Here is a 15,959-nt window from a genome sequence, read left to right as displayed (position 1 = left end):
CCTGATATATTTCCTGGTAGTCTCTATATGTCTATCTTTTTGTTTACCCCAGCCCTTTCTTGTATGGTGCAAAAATTTGGAAGAATCCCCGCCTCTTTCCTCTCTAATTGCTATGGTGATATTTTCCATGATGGAACACTGCAATCCTTTTTCTGTCCCACCTTCCTGCCTTCATCAATGTCAAATGAAATGGGATATATATCTGAGCACTGCAACAATATCCATCAGGTTAACCAGAGTGATCCTGCCAGAAACATATTCTACTCTACCGGTTCTATCATTCCCCTTTACTCCCCTCCTCTCATATGCCCTCTGTAAACCCAATCCAAAGTCTCCACCCCCAACCCCCTCCATCCTTGTGCCAGCCAAGCGTGGTGACAGAGTCCCAAACCCATTTCAGAGGAATTTTTCTGTTGAAATTTACATCAATTTCAGAGCTCTCAAGTTTTATCCAAAGCGTGTGAAAAAAACGAAACTCCCCTATCCCTCCAGAATTATTGTTGTGTCTTTCCTACCTTATGGCTTTTGTGAATGTTTAATTTAGAGGTGAGACTTGATTAAAAAAAATTAACAAATGAACTCAGGCCTTTTTTAATCAATCGAAATTAATCGCATTTTAAGTGCATCACAACATTTACCCTGAAAAGCAACACTTTTCAATCTAAATGGATTTTGGTGGATGAATGAACACGTTGCTATCTTTAGCCCATTTTCTAACTCCTTATCTTCTGCCACTAATAGCGGTCTACAGTCCAGAGCATTTAGAATTTAGGCTGCTTGTTTGTACTTGTGGCGGAGCTAGCGCGGAGCAATGACAAACAGTTCTGCGCTGTTTATGAGGCAAACTGTGATTAAATGCGTTAACAAAAATTTAACACGTTATTTGTAATTAATTAATCAATCGTAATTAACACGTTAAAGTCCCACCCCTAGTGTAATTATTTCCTTTTCGATTCTCCATAACAAATGTTTGATCTTTTTACTTTGTGTTCTTCTACCTACTTACTTTCTCCTCACTGCCTTTCTTTCACTCTCCTTAACATCCCTGTGTAGGCACAGCCTGGTGAATGCCAGGCATTCCTTTGTAAGGTTAGAACAGACAAAGGTGGACCACATCACCTGAGAGCAAATGGCCCTTTGAGTTAAGGCCCAAGGGAAAAAGAGGCTGATAGTGAAAAAAGGAGTATAAAAGCTGAGGACGAAAGTCAGAGATGGAAAAGAAGAACATCTGTCCTCTGCTGTCCTTGCATGAACTTTTACCTTTGACCTGTGTTACTTGATATTGAGGACTTGTTTGAATACAAGTAAGTATTAAAAGAAAGTTCACAATGTTTTTCTCCAAACCTACATTTGATGTAGGCTTGATGAAAGCCTGCTTGTAAAGGGTATTTGTCCATCAGGGTAATGAGATTTAACACTTTAAAAACCATATTAGCTTATGCTATCAACTCTGTTACCACTGTACAATACTTATCTCAGTGTGGCCACTAAGTAGAATAAACAAGTTCAGATTACAACCCAAAAGTTAATTCCAATCAAGCTTATAAACACAAGCAACTCCACCCTTCAACACACGCCTGCCATTTACACAACCCACTCAAGGAGCACACATGCCCATTGCAGCCCCAAACAAAATCAACCAACCCTAAACACATCACCTTTGAGTAGAACAGACCCCACTACATTAACACATAGTGGGTCTATGTTCTGTGCAATGGGTGTGGTGTAGGGTGGAGTGTATCGGTGACGCCAACCTGCCCTTCATGGCTTATTTTTGGGCTTTTAATGCACATCAAGGGCAAAGACAGGTCTGTTTGATGCAATGCAGCAGTTTCCACTCAGTTAACGGCCACTTTTTGTTTTTACTCTTACTAATGGAATTGCGCAAAAAGGGAAAAGTGGAGTGAAAAAGAGAATCTTTTGACGACAAGGTGTTTTTTCCCTCTTCTCGGAAATGTTTCACCTTGTAAAGCAAGCGAGTGGGAGGGGACTTGTGTACTAAGCTGCATTGAATGGTTTGGGGATTTTCTGAGGGGTGTGTGCCGACCAAAAGATATGCTTGGGAATAACAATGCGTTTTGTGAGAATATTAGAAGGTGAGCAGATATTCCAGCCAGAAGCAGGATTCTTTTGTGATACTGTACCATAGCTGTAACTTGTATAAGCAATGGTTTCCTCATGTTTATCTTTTAGCCGCCACTAACCAATTCCTTACCTCATTGAGCTATAGAAAGCAATTGCTGTTGTGCTAGGGCGGATCAACAACAACACACATGCTCACACTGTGGACGGATGAATGGCAGGCCTGACTACCATACAGGGCTCCTATTGATGACATCATGGCTGGGCATCTGGTCACTCCACCCTTTCCATGTTTCAGAGGGCTATTCAAACTGCACCATGGGTCTTTCACAGAAATGACGCCAATTGCTTATTTTTTTTAATGATAATTCAATTTTGACGGCTCCAGTCATTAAATGCTTTTGCTTTTGACTCCGGTAGTGCAATCAATAATTTGCTAGTTTATGACCTTCCGATGAAATAAACAATTATTGATTGCTTTCATAGAGATCTCTTCAATAGAATGTATGCAAAATAAATCCTTCCAATGAATGTTTCACCATTTTGCTCTCTTGCTTTTGATGGAATTACTCAAAATAAAAGAAACGCTCCAAACTTTGTCTGGCTCATCAATGTACCATATTTTTCAAAAATTGAGTCCAACTTAATAAAATAAGCATTACAAATGAATTATTAAAACAATGAAAGTGTTAAAAATGTGTGCAATTATTCCACTTACAGTTACTAAAAAACACTTAACATGTTTACACTTGTCCATTTCACACAAAGCAATTCAAATAATTAATGACCATAAAAGGAATATGCTCAAGCCCACGGCTTATTTATGCCTATACAATCCTTAATATAAACCAACACATCAGCAATACAACAAAGACAAATTCAAAAACAAATACATTATCCGAATAAAACTTGCTCAGATGTTAAGTGGCTGGAATTTAAATGTCCATCAAAATTGGGAAAAAGTGGATTCCGCTAAAATGTCATTCCTTTTTATCGGCCAATCTTAAATGGCACAACAGAAAGACAATCAATACCACAAACATAATGGACAAAGTTCAACACAGTTTTCTCTAAATTTCTTTTCCCTCTCTTTCCCCTTGCTCTAGCATTTCAAGATCTACATGACATTAGAATCTCTATCTAATCTCGGACTTTGCCAATGGCTCTGTCCCAGTAGGTCTTCCAGGAAAAGGCATGGCCAGCTTTTTTTCTGGCTTGTCCAATCAGAGCCACGGAGCAGATTTCTCTTCAAGGTCCACTACCAAAGTACAGAGCCAGCTAACACCGTGCCAATTTAAAACACAGAACGCTAATCTTGTACTGGTCTAAGTTAACTTCTGTTGGAAAGATATGACTTGCAGTTTCTCGGTTGTAAGCTAACTTCCAAAACATCATTTCCATGTTGATAAGAATTTATGCATTTTTCCAGCAAATACTTGGCGTGTGTAAATGTAAGAACTGTCTTACATGTATTGTACATGTACAATAATACATCATGTACCAATGAATAACAGCAGTGGTAAATTTTGAAATGTCATTTGCTGCTTTGCTTTAGATGATCCCCAAGGCAGTACTGTCATGTTATGATTATACACAAACAGATGGAACAGGTTGTAGGTGGCAACATAATGCCCCTTTATGTATTACCCTTATTTAGTGTTATGTAATGCATAGAGATTATTAATTGGCCAATGGCGCGACAGGGCAGGGAGGGAGAGAAGTTTTGGAAAGAGACTTTATGGATAAATTCTCTAAATTTTTTGTGGCTAGGTTGAGCCTGATTTCTTGGTTAGATTTTTGTGTTTATGAGCATGTTTTAACAGAAGTATAAAAAGTGATTTCTTAGAATGTACATTTTTGGCAATAGGGGAATTGAAGCAGGCTCTTGATGAGCAATAGAAATCTCCTAACTCTACTCTTTTATTCTATGTTTCGTTCCCATCCCTCCTCTTCATCCTACCCCACCCCACCCTGCGCCGCTGCTACCCCACCCCATCCTGCTCACTCCCCTCCTTCCTCAGAGAATCCAGCCACAGACACTTTCTTTCTGTGTAAAGGGGTTTAACCCAGTGAACAATCCTGTCTGTCTTTCCCAAAATAATTCAGTGGGAGAGGGATAACGGAGTGAGCCAGGGAGATTGGAGCAGCGAGGTGCACAGCTCCTGGTTATAAGTCTTGGGAGTGGGAGCTCTGCTGGCTTGGACCCACAGAATTTAGCTCAATATACACTGCATTGCTGCCTGCCTGAATGCCTGACTGACTTGACTGACTGACTGACTCTCCCTCCACTGTTTCTCCGTCTCGCTCCCTCTCTGTCCTGCTCCCTCAGTCCTTCCCTCCTACTTTCCACCCTGGAGAGCGAGAGCTAACAGATTGGGAAGGTGCTCCTCAGACCTGCGTGTGGACAGCTTGAAGACAGCACTTAGAGGATTTTTCACTCTCTCTTTTACTTTTGTCTTCTCTGCCGAAATAAGCACATGGATGGACTTTGTTTTGTTTGGTTGGAAGCAGATAACTAAAAATTGATCATACTCCACCTGGAGTTATCTAATTTTCAACGTACACATTTTTTTTGTTTTTTTTGTTGTTGCACGTAACCAATTTTGGGCTTTGCAAAAGGACAACGCATTTTTTGTATGCATGTTCACTGAGTATCTGATGCTGATACGTCCCATGGGAGACACGCGTGGCTGAAGCAAGGAGGGAGGTAGAAGAGATCCACCTGACGCTCACACCTACCGCTGCCCTTATCCAGAGCTACCCCCCTCCCTGCCCCTCAACGCTCTGAGCAGAGAAAGGTAAGTCTTACCTGCCCTGGCCCCGTCAGCATCCTCCTATCCTGTCAGTTTTTGTGTTGTCCTTTTCTTCTTTTGTCACATGTGGCATGAGTGGCCCAAGCATAAAGAAACAGGAGTGGAAAAAGGAAAGGAGAAAAAATTAAAATAAAAAGCAGACGGAGAAATAACTTAGTCATGGGACCTGCATAATTCTTCTCAGTCCTAAGCTAGTGCACAGAGTAGCAGCTTGCAGATTAAAAGAAACCGGTACCATTTTTTCATGAAGCTACCACCAGGACATACATACATACACTATAACATGTGTGGATATGAACCTTGTATTAATTTACTGTGGGGATCCTAAATTTCTCTGTAATCAAAAAAAAAAAAAAAAAAAAAGAAACCTTGTGTTTGAGGTGTTATTGATTACTGATTCAGTCTTGGGTATCAGAGTTTTCAGATGTTGGGGCTGATATTTTGTTTCATCAATACTTGCATACTCTGGACTTTGGTTGATTATGTTGAAGTGGGCGTGGTGGGTAATTAGACTGTGTATAGGAATGGAGTAGTGTGTTTGTTGAATATGTACAATGGCTTTTGCTCAATAACAAACACTTGGACTGTCTTGCATGCAGTTATAGTTGTGTTCTCAAACTTTGACATACTGTTTTCATATTGTCTATTCTGTTTGCATAGACTGCAGCTTGTTGGATATTATGGGAGTTTAACGCTGATATAGTGGATGGAATGTACCAAAGTAAAGCATTACAACAAATGGACACATGGTCCTCTCTTCTCTTGTCTACCCCTTGTTCCCCTGTTGCTTTACTCTGTCCATCCACTGTGACGCCTCTGGCAAGTGACGCTGCATTCCATTGTAACGACATCTCTTCATAGCAGACAGAGAGTGGAGAAATTGCCTTGACTTTGAGTCTTCAGGTATCACTCATGACAAACTTTCGATAAGCAATAATGAAAAGGGACAAGACCAAGGGGAACAAAAACAAAGTGCTGAAGACTTGAAAGAACTCCAAAACATATTTTTTGCAGGGGAGATACATATTTTAACCACGTGTTTCAGTGCACCAACAGCAGACTTTTTTTAAATGACAAACTGACAGAGATAGAACCAGATAAAATGAAAAGGGATAAAGTACAAAAACAAAGTAAAAAGTTAAGAGAGAATTCCAAAATGCATGCTTTGCAGAGGAGATACATTTTTCTAACACATGTTCCAGTGCACTAGCAACAGCCTTTTTTTCCCCCCTTTTTTTTTTTTTACCAAGAGGAAGGAGACTTTTGAGAGAGAAAGGTGCAGGGTGAGGGAAGAAAAGGGAAAGAGGGAAGGAGGGAGGGGAAACGTTCTGGAAAAGACAGTGGATGGTTTTCTGAATTAGAAAAAAAAATCTTTTGGTAGCACTGCTTTATTTCACTGGCTTGCTGCACAAAGACAAAACAAATCAACTGGATATGTACCTGTGTGTGTACTGGTGTGTTTGTCTCTTCACATGCAATCATACGTCCATGCTCCTAGCTGGCTGAATATGTGTAAGCATCACAGTGTGTTACAGAATCTTCAAGAGGAGTAGGTGAATAGATAGACACCAAGGTGTGAACCCTCCTCCTGGCACTGAGCTACAACAGAAGTCTCCTGGTGCACAGCAGCGCCTGCTTTACTTTTTAAAGTAGATTTGCCCATGAAGTTCAGAGCATAGATTTTTTTCTTTTCCACTCAGCTTCTCACCTTCTCTCTTGTTTCTATTAAAGTACCTATTTGTGTTCCTCTCTCCTTTTGCCAGAATCACTTGCCATTTTCCTTGGCATATATTTTCCATTCCATATGCATGATGGCGACATTGGGTTGTAACCATGGTAAGGTCATGGCACTGAGTGGGACTCTGCGCTCCCACGTGGGAGTCAACTGGTAATTTCTTTAGTTGATTGCAATTAAAAGCAATTCAAGTGTGTTTGTGTACAGTCACATGATTTAACCTTAAATGACAACCTCCAACCAGCTGCACTTTCAGGTATTTTGCTACAAGAGTTGAAGCACAACAAACAAACAGTATGCACGGCAGCACACACAGCAAACATTATTCCCTGTGCATTACTACAAGGACCTACAAGGATTACACAGTCCTCACTCAGACACACATTTCCAACAGATGAACACTCTCATGTTGTCCTTTGCCAAACCTCCTGCTCACACAGTGCTGAGACTCTCACGCCCCACTGCCGTTACTTTATAGGCCAGAACAAGTTGAAGACGGGTGATTTTAAGACCCTTAACTCAACATCGGCTCTTTGCGTTTCTGAAAATATTAGAGGAAAATTCCTGTTGCTACGTCAAGGTGAGGTCTTATTTATGGCTCCTTACTAACTGCTCCTATGATCCGTCTATGATTAAGCATCTCTAACCTTGGCTTCATCTAAGACACGCAGGTACAGTAGATACAGATAGAAGGAAATGTTCAAACAGTCACAGGAGATGCCTATCTTTTTGGGTTTCTTCTTGTAAACTATCCTTCACCCCCACAAGGGGGCAGAACACCAGGCAGTTGACTGTCTTACACACACAAACACAAAGACATGGCATCAGATAGTAAAGGGAAACATGTTGCTGTATTTTTGAAGAATCCTGAGTCTTTATTTATCTTAAATAATGACCTTTTAACTTAGTGTGTGTGTGTGTGTGTGTGTGTGTATGTGTGTGTGTGTGTGTGTGTGTGTGTGTATTTTAACGATTTTTCCTTTTTTCTGTTTTCCTAAGGATTGTCATTGCTTAGGCACATCATTATTGACTTAGAGGGTCAAAGATATTTGTTCCAGCTTGTCTTGACTTGTCAAAGAATGCCGGATCACTTTTGAAAATTTCTCCAAACTTTTGTGTGTCACGTAAATGACTTTTCCCTGGATTCAATTTGTGCACCAGTACATGCTTTTTTGTCTGTGTATCAGAGCGCACATGTGCTTCTGTTACTCAAAGTGTTATGCCGTTCTTGCAGGAAATGAAGGAGAATGCCAGTCATTCTCAAAGAGAATTAAACACCCACTTATTCCTTTACTTCCCTTGAACCCAAACACCTTCACGACACACACACACACACACACACACACACACACACACACACACACACACACTCACACACACATTTCTCTCATATGTGCTTTTGTTTCGTAGGTGAAAATGGGCCACTCCCTTAATGGCTACACCAACAATGAGTATGTTTTTGTAAAGGGCACTTTTCAGCCGGAAGCCGATGTCTGTAATTACAGCCCAACGTGCACACACACACACACACACACACACACACACACACACACACACACACACACACACACACACACACACACACACACACACACACACACACACACACACACACACACACACACACACTGTAAGTGTGCACAATCTTCAGTATGTTCACTGGTGCTGTTGATGAAAAGAACGAAGAATTGCAGCAAAGGGCGGTGGAAACAAAATACAGGCCCTGGTCTTAATCACAGTGTGACCCATAACATTCAGCATTCAGTGGCTGGATTTTATTTTTCAACTGAAAGGGGGAAAAGAAAAGAGAAACATGAATATGGAAACATATCTTGGCATGCAGATTCCTTGAGATTTTCATCTTGTCTCCCATTACTTCCTTTGTGCCTAGTTTGTTTATACTCTCTAAGCTTGTTTGCACATCATTGGTATCAATTCTGGCCTGGACATGTAGCTAATATAAGTGATAGTCAGTCAGCTATTTGGCAGATGGTGAATCTGCGTAAACATACGGCGGTCTGGAGTGAAAGGATGAGAACATTATTAATCAGATCCTTGTTTTGAAGGACGTGGCTTTGGCTCTCTTTTTGCGACTTGAAAAAATGGAAGTGAAACTCTTTCATATTTTTCTCCTCGTCAGTCTCTTATTCGTTTGTCTACCTCTCTTTATTTGTGTTTATCTGTCTCCCACTTTCTCTTTCATTCTCTCATAACCGTGTCTGGACCAGAGGGAGTTTTTCCACTGGTCTGGCGGCAACAGGGGGAAAGGCGAGAGAGAGTCAGGGAGAGCAAGCAGTGGGAAGGCTTGGCAGAAGCTCGTTGTTATTTTTCATCTACTTCCTATTGACTCTGTCAGCGGTGGCTCAGTCTTCACAGGGCCTATGAGCTTAGAGGGGCTTCATAAACAGGCCCTCTTGAGCTATCAGTGGACACTTATCATAGGCACAATTAGCAGACAGAAGCAGGAGAAGACAACTCTTTTGTAATTGTATCGCCACTTTTTGAACTTATAACATTCTGCTTCACTTCACTTGACTCTTGTCATGATCTCTCACCTTCTTTATGTGTTTCCATATATTTTACTATTTCAGATTTTGAATTAAACCCTGAAGCTTTACTGCTCTCAAACTAAACCTCCTGCAGTAAACAACCGCGTTCCCAAATGTCAGGCATTGCTTTCTGCCAGTGAAGCCTGAACAAAGGGCAGAAACCAAGCCATTGGGTAAATTTGTCAGGCATTGCTATTGAGCAATGCTTCCTGTAGTCAAATGTATACTTTCCCAACAGTTTGATGCATTTTTACTTGGGACAGAAATTCATGTTTTCAATTTTAACATGGACAAACAGGAGGAAGCGCCTCAGTGCTTATCCAGGAACTGTGCTGTTCTTTCTTAATGGGATATGACATCTCATGCTCTGCCACTGAGGCTGAGTGTTTCCTGATTCAACACTGGATGCAAGGAAGAAAGAGTTTCCCTTTGTCTTGGAGGATGTGTTTGATCCCTTTACACACTGGTCTTAGTGGGGGAAAAAACTGCATGACCGAAGCAGAAGCAAAGTGAAGCTGATTGAATATATATTTTTTTATTGTTAAATTGGTTCAGGTAGCTGTAAGAATGAGCATGTGTGTCGTACATGAGGTAGGTTTATTTGTCTATGAGTCTGCTACCTCTCCTTCATTGCCCTTTGTTTCACCGTCTGGCAAGAATTTTGTTTGGGGCTTCCAAAAGCAGGATGTTAGGCCAACTCTTAACAGGGGTCAACGCCTCAGAATAAAACTCACATTATCCCTCTTTTCATCTCGTTACAGACGTACTCCCCAAGCCAACTGTTTATTTTTATTATTTCACTTCAAATGCAGGATGGATATATCTCTCTCTGATGGGTCAATATTGAGAAAGAGATTGGAAACAGCTCTTCAGAGACCATTTTGAAAAGCTCCAGACTTTGTTTTTGTTCAGTCTGAGCTTGATTTAGACATGCACGTAGGTGTTCATAAAAAAAAAAAAAAAAAAAAGAGGCCAGGGTTATTATGATGTTATAGCTCCCTGGGAGGGGGATAATAAAAAGCATTTCATTCCACAGAACCAGATTTTTGGAAAAGGAAATGGATGCTTGCTTTGTTACACATGTATTGCAAACCTTACTGATATGTTTTTCTATATCTTTGGTAGAATATAGTAACCAAACTAAAAACTAATACTGTTTAAACATGCGGCTGCAAAAGCAATAGTGTGACAAACTGAGAAATACACTTGTTTAATTTTTGCTGTAGTGTTTAAGAAGATCCATACTTTACCAGTGAACAGCACACACATGTTTTTAGTATTGAAGGACCATTGTATTTTGTTGCATAGTTCTATAATGTTGAAGAAAAAAAGTTACTCCTTTCTGATTCTGGGCCAACATACAGATATGGCTGTCAACATGGCATGTTGAAAAAGTGCAGTTATCTAAAGCGCATTCAAAAGTAAACAAACACATTAGACAAACATTAGCATACACCGTTACAGTATCTCAGAGTTGTGGGATGCAGGGTTCTCAAAGACTTTGTGTTCAAATGGCCTTGGCTTTGAGACTTAATCCTTTCTGTACAGACTTTGAACCCATTGAGCAACATGTGTTTCATAATGCAACACTCAGGTATTAAGCTGTGGCCAACACAGCCAGTCCTCTGAGGCTTTTGTCTGAATAATTTCCTGTAATCAGTAGCAAAGAAGTAAAATCATACAATAATTTTTTTTTTAAAAAAGAGCAACTTTGGGCTCATTCCAGCCTGTTTGAAGTGAATGATGTGGGCATTCCTGTGCATGTGTGTGTGTGTGTGTGTGTGTGTGTGTGTGTGTGTGTGTGTGTGTGTGTGTGTGTGTGTGTGTGTGTGTGTGTGTGTGTGTACTTAATGTGGTCTTGACTCCATTGCTTTTGTTTTTTTAAATCCCTACAGTACATGTAATTGCTAGATAGCTGTTGAAGAAGTATTTTGTTTCATGCTTACAGGATAGGAAGGGTCTTGCAAACAATTTTGGAGGGATACAAGTTTTATTGAGAACATTTGAGATGCTGCACAGTGAAGACTTCGATAAACGAGCCTAATTTGATGAGAGAATCCCTATTTGACTCTCCATCATTTGCTTGGTTTGTCCATCGAAGCCACCTTTTTATGAAATCATAAGCAAATAAATTCACGAAGAACAGTTTTTTTTTTAAAAGGGCATTTTAGTAAAGATTCACTAACAAGAGGCTGTAAAACCACCATAACATGCACAGCAATGACATGAAGTACATTTTAGAAAAAAAACTGGTTTATACTGTAGCTCAAACTAATCCATCAATATTGAAGCAATGCTGCTACTCTCATGTTGAAGAGATTGGGAAGCTGTTGTTTGCTTTTGTAACACAGACGTAAATGGTGTCAACAGCAATGTAAATCTTTAAAGAAAGTCAAAAATGTTCATGACCTGAGATAAAACATGGACGTTCTACAGATAATTGCTGAATGAAGTGATGGAAATGCATTTTCCACTTGATGATAACCATGTAAGTCTGCCACTGTGGTTGAACAGTGAATGATGCACATGTAAGACCACTTCTAGGAGATTGTTCTTTGGCCAGTGAACAAACTAGTTAATTAGGTTGGGCTTTGACTCAATTACCACTAACTTTCATGTGGTTTACAGATGGCTGCGTACTCTCTCAGTCCACTTTTCCTGCCCTTTCCTTTACGAGCCGCCAGCATATAGTCATGTTGCGTTGCCTCACTGCTAATTTGAACCAGAGAAGAGGTCATTTCCGTACAGTGGGCCCCGGCCTTCTCTGCAAGCCGAAACAACAACCAGCCCACTGGAGCCTGAGCTGTATTAATTCCAAAACTGGGCAAAAACCGCGCAAACCAAAGTCTTCCTGATGTGGTGAAAGTGTGATAGGGATATGGGGAACAAGAAAGTAAGGAAAGAGGTACTTTGAACACGTTAAAAAATATATATATATTTATACCAGTCATGATGAGTGGATGTAGAGGAGAAATTGGAAGGGGCAGTATTTGCAGGAATGAGGCAAGGAGAGTTGAGAACCAATGAACGACTTGAAGGTAGAAGAGACAAAAAAAAATAGGAAACAAGCTTGAGCACAAAGTTTGTAGCAACCATGTGCCGCCTTTGATCCGACCAAGGATTTGAACCAGGGAAACATGCAGGGGCAGTCTGTTTGTTCCCAGACATGGATCATTCCTTCGCGAATTACCATGCTTAAGTTTGCAAACCTCTCTACTACACCAATGTTTATTTACCCTGTCGGAAACACCCGGTCCATTCCTCAAGTTGAGCAACGAGCTCAGTAATACCAAAGAACTCCTGCAATCAGCTAAAGTTTCTGTGCTGTTAATCTCTGGTGGGAAGCAGAAATCTGGGTAGTCTTGAACTTTTAGACAATACATTTTGAATCTAAAAGTACTGCCTCAGTGTTACAGTATTCATTCAGTAACCACGTTTTTTTTAGTTCAGTCCTGTAATACAGATTTCATACATTATTTTCCCGTCATTTTCTTCACTTAAAAGGGACAAGACATGGCCATCCCTCTTTGTCGGGAAGGAAGAGGAGGGATAACAAGTAGGCGGAAGGGAAAGATGAGGATGCTGACATGTCCGCGCCAGATCTTAAAAGTTAGAGGATGTGTCCTGAATGCTGTATCTCTGCCATATGAAATCCGGCTAATTCAAACCTCATGTTTTGCAGCAAAGAGACAGCACACAGACAACAGAGTTAGAGGACTTCACAATTACCTTGAACGACTATGCACAGTGTAAAAAGGTTGTTCAAAGCAGAGTGACAAAGTCACATAAGCCTTACGGGGAATTTCCATAAAGATCGACGTAACCTTAAGGATCTTTCATCTTATTATTTTCCTTATACTCTCATTGCTGTTGACACTGTTGATTCCAAATGCAGCAGTGGTTTTCTGAGAACTCAGTGCCATCTTAAACTGCCCGCACATAAGACAGATAGACGAGCTGGTTCATCACAATGAATTAAGGTGCTACAGGGCCTACATTTGTTTAGCAGTTTGTGATGAACACATCAGAGCTAAAAGAGTAAATGCCTTTGCTGTTCTTTATAAATGAATTTTTTTTGGATCCACTGAAATCATGCTCACTGGTACGTCAACTCGTAAAATCAAGACACGAGAAAGAAGAGTTTCACTTATTGATAATGGAGCTCGGGAATCATACTGATGGCATTCAGGTGTATTTCAGGATGTCAGCGGTCCAGTTTGATACACTGCTAAGCTTGACTGGAACGACACATTAACATAGCCATTGAATGAAGCAGAATCTATGGTATCTTGGCCTTTGCTGCATTGGTTGATTGGGGGTGGCTGTGTGGCTCAGTGGTAGAGCCAGTCGCATCTCAACTGGAGTCATGTCTAGTGTGACCTTTTGCAAGACACCCCAAGTTGCTCCTACTGCATAATGATCCTGCATTCCTCATGGACTGATGACCTTTCCCTGATGGCCCTTTTTATGTATGTACGATACGAAACGTTTTATCAACATTTCTATCAGTTTTGTATCTCTTTATGTTGCCATGAATAATTCATGTGTATCAAAAATAATCAGATTTTCTTTGGAGGTTTACTCGAAAATGGTAGCTCCTGTAAAGAGCAGAGAGTGTCTCTCAGCTGAGAGCTCTTCCTACGATTGAGAGGTATAATGCTTGATTTGTGAAATTTGCACTCAAACACGCAAGATGTAAATCATTTGGACTTCATGCAAGAAACAATGTGTTCTAAAACAGACCTGCCTTCAGCTTTTTATCTGCACTTTCCTAATTAGTTAAGAAAATAAAATACATGGAATGCATTGATTAATTTGCAAATTTCTTCCATGTGACACAACTCTTGTTTTTATCTCTTCCCATCACACTGCTCACAAAATGATTGTTCAGAGAGGATGGGGGGAAGCAAAAGCGTTAGTTGTAATTCTGCCAGGGTAAAAAATTGTTCAAATATTTCTCAGCCCTGCCAGACACATGGCATATTCCCATTCAGCCTGTCTGTGGATTCAATTCAGTCTCGGACATTTTGATTCTATCTTCTGTTGTGTCCTTAGCAATTTGGCATTTTGCTTGGATACCGCCTCCACAGCTTTTCTGTCTATTGTCAAGAGATGGCATGGCAGCACTGTTGGCTGAAACCATAGTTTGCAGAGCTCTGTTCTCTGTGCAGGGACTGAAACTTTGTGTCGCACTCTTTCCTGAACATATGCTAAGCTTCATGGAGTGAAAGTGCTGTCATTGATGACCTTAAATAAACTTAATCCTATGGCCTTCTTGGATTCTCTCTCTCTGCATTACTCCAATTGTCCATCATTCACTCCATGGAGGGCGTCTGGAATGTGTCTGTGATCACTTTTGGTGCATATTTCTACAACAAGAGGGGAACTCAGACAGTAAAACAAAGTTTGTGCAATGAGTGGGAGCACATGTAGAGACAGACAGACAGACAGACAGACAGACAGACAGACAGACAGACAGACAGACAGACAGACAGACAGACAGACAGACAGACAGACAGACAGACAGACAGACAGACAGACAGACAGACAGACAGACAGACAGACAGACAGACAGACAGACAGACAGACAAAGTGAAGTGATGTTTTTAAAATCATCTGATCTACAGATAATGGAATTAATGCTAGCTGGACAAATTCTTTTGACACATGATAATTTTGGAAAACCCAAATGCAATTGTTTTAGTCTTAGTCTAGACTCCCTTTATTTTCACATCTGTGCTTGGGCGATAAGCAAATTGTAGGAATTGCCCTATGAGTGTAAGAGGGCAATTGTGTGCAGGAGAAGGAGAGAAAAAAAGAAAAGTGCAAGTGACCACTGTAAGAGATGTGGTACACAGTAAGAAGTGAGGATGGAATTGGAGGAGTAGGGGAGAGGTTTTATTTTTGGGTGGATGAAAGAAATTGACATCTCTCATGGAAACAGGGTCTGGAGCTGGCACACACTCACACATACACACATAACATACAGACATGCAGAGGACAGATACCAGCACCCATCATTCAAACAGCATTTAAAGGGCCATTTATGTCATTCCAACAAAAACCTCCATTGTTTATGAAATGATGTCCAGTGCAGACAGCGCAAGAGAAAGTTAGGGCACGGGAAAGGATAAGGAAAGGGGCAGTGGAGAGAAAAAACAGGAAAAGTAAGTCAGACAGTGTTTGTTTTTAAGTCTGTGCTGTGAATCGTTTTCTTGTGATTCTTTCTACTTACTTCTCACTGAAAGAGAACTGTGACCTTTTCAGTCTGGAAAAATTATTTAGTTATAGGATGGATATTATAGGAAGGTTTATTCATCTCAGTGCTACCAGAGATCAATTTAGTTCTTTCCCACAGAAAAACGTAAGCTTTTTCCCACTGCTCTCATTCTTTGGACGTGGAGGAAGCCATGCAACTTTGTGTACTGCCCTCAAATACTGACCCGAAACACTGTATCCAGTTTTTGAAAATTGTAAAGCAGTTTGCGGTCTTGTGCTAATATCACAAATCTAATTACTCTCTTGTGTCATCCCATCACCACTGGACTACTGGTGTTGGACTCCTTGACCCTTCTCATTGAGACCCAAAACTACCCTCCCCAAAATCGTGACAGACTGGATCAACATGTAGCAGGAAAAGAAACGGGGAGTGTATCTATCTGTCTCACAACTTTAAATCTCCATCCAAGGCCAACAACCCCATTGCAGCATTGCATTCCAGCGACTGTTGTTTCGGCATTATGTCTATTTGCACTGTTCTCAACTGAGGCTGCGAAAAAG

General features: G+C 40.7%; 2 protein-coding genes across 3 annotated transcripts in view; both read left to right on the top strand.

Moving 5' to 3' along the window:
- Positions 1-15,959, top strand: part of nrsn1l (neurensin 1-like) — a 229,013-nt gene that overhangs the window by 9,994 nt on the left and 203,060 nt on the right. The window lies entirely within an intron of this gene.
- The window catches only part of col8a2 (collagen, type VIII, alpha 2), a 47,817-nt gene continuing 36,078 nt past the window's right edge, over positions 4,221-15,959 (top strand). Inside the window, exon 1 of the mRNA XM_079368211.1 lies at positions 4,221-4,880. The gene's annotated coding sequence lies outside the window, so the exon portion shown is untranslated. The remainder of the gene's footprint in view (positions 4,881-15,959) is intronic.

Source organism: Symphodus melops, assembly GCF_947650265.1.
Source record: "Symphodus melops genome assembly, chromosome: 18".
In the NCBI taxonomy this organism is placed as follows: domain Eukaryota; kingdom Metazoa; phylum Chordata; class Actinopteri; order Labriformes; family Labridae; genus Symphodus; species Symphodus melops.
This window is presented reverse-complemented; position numbering and strand designations above follow the sequence as displayed.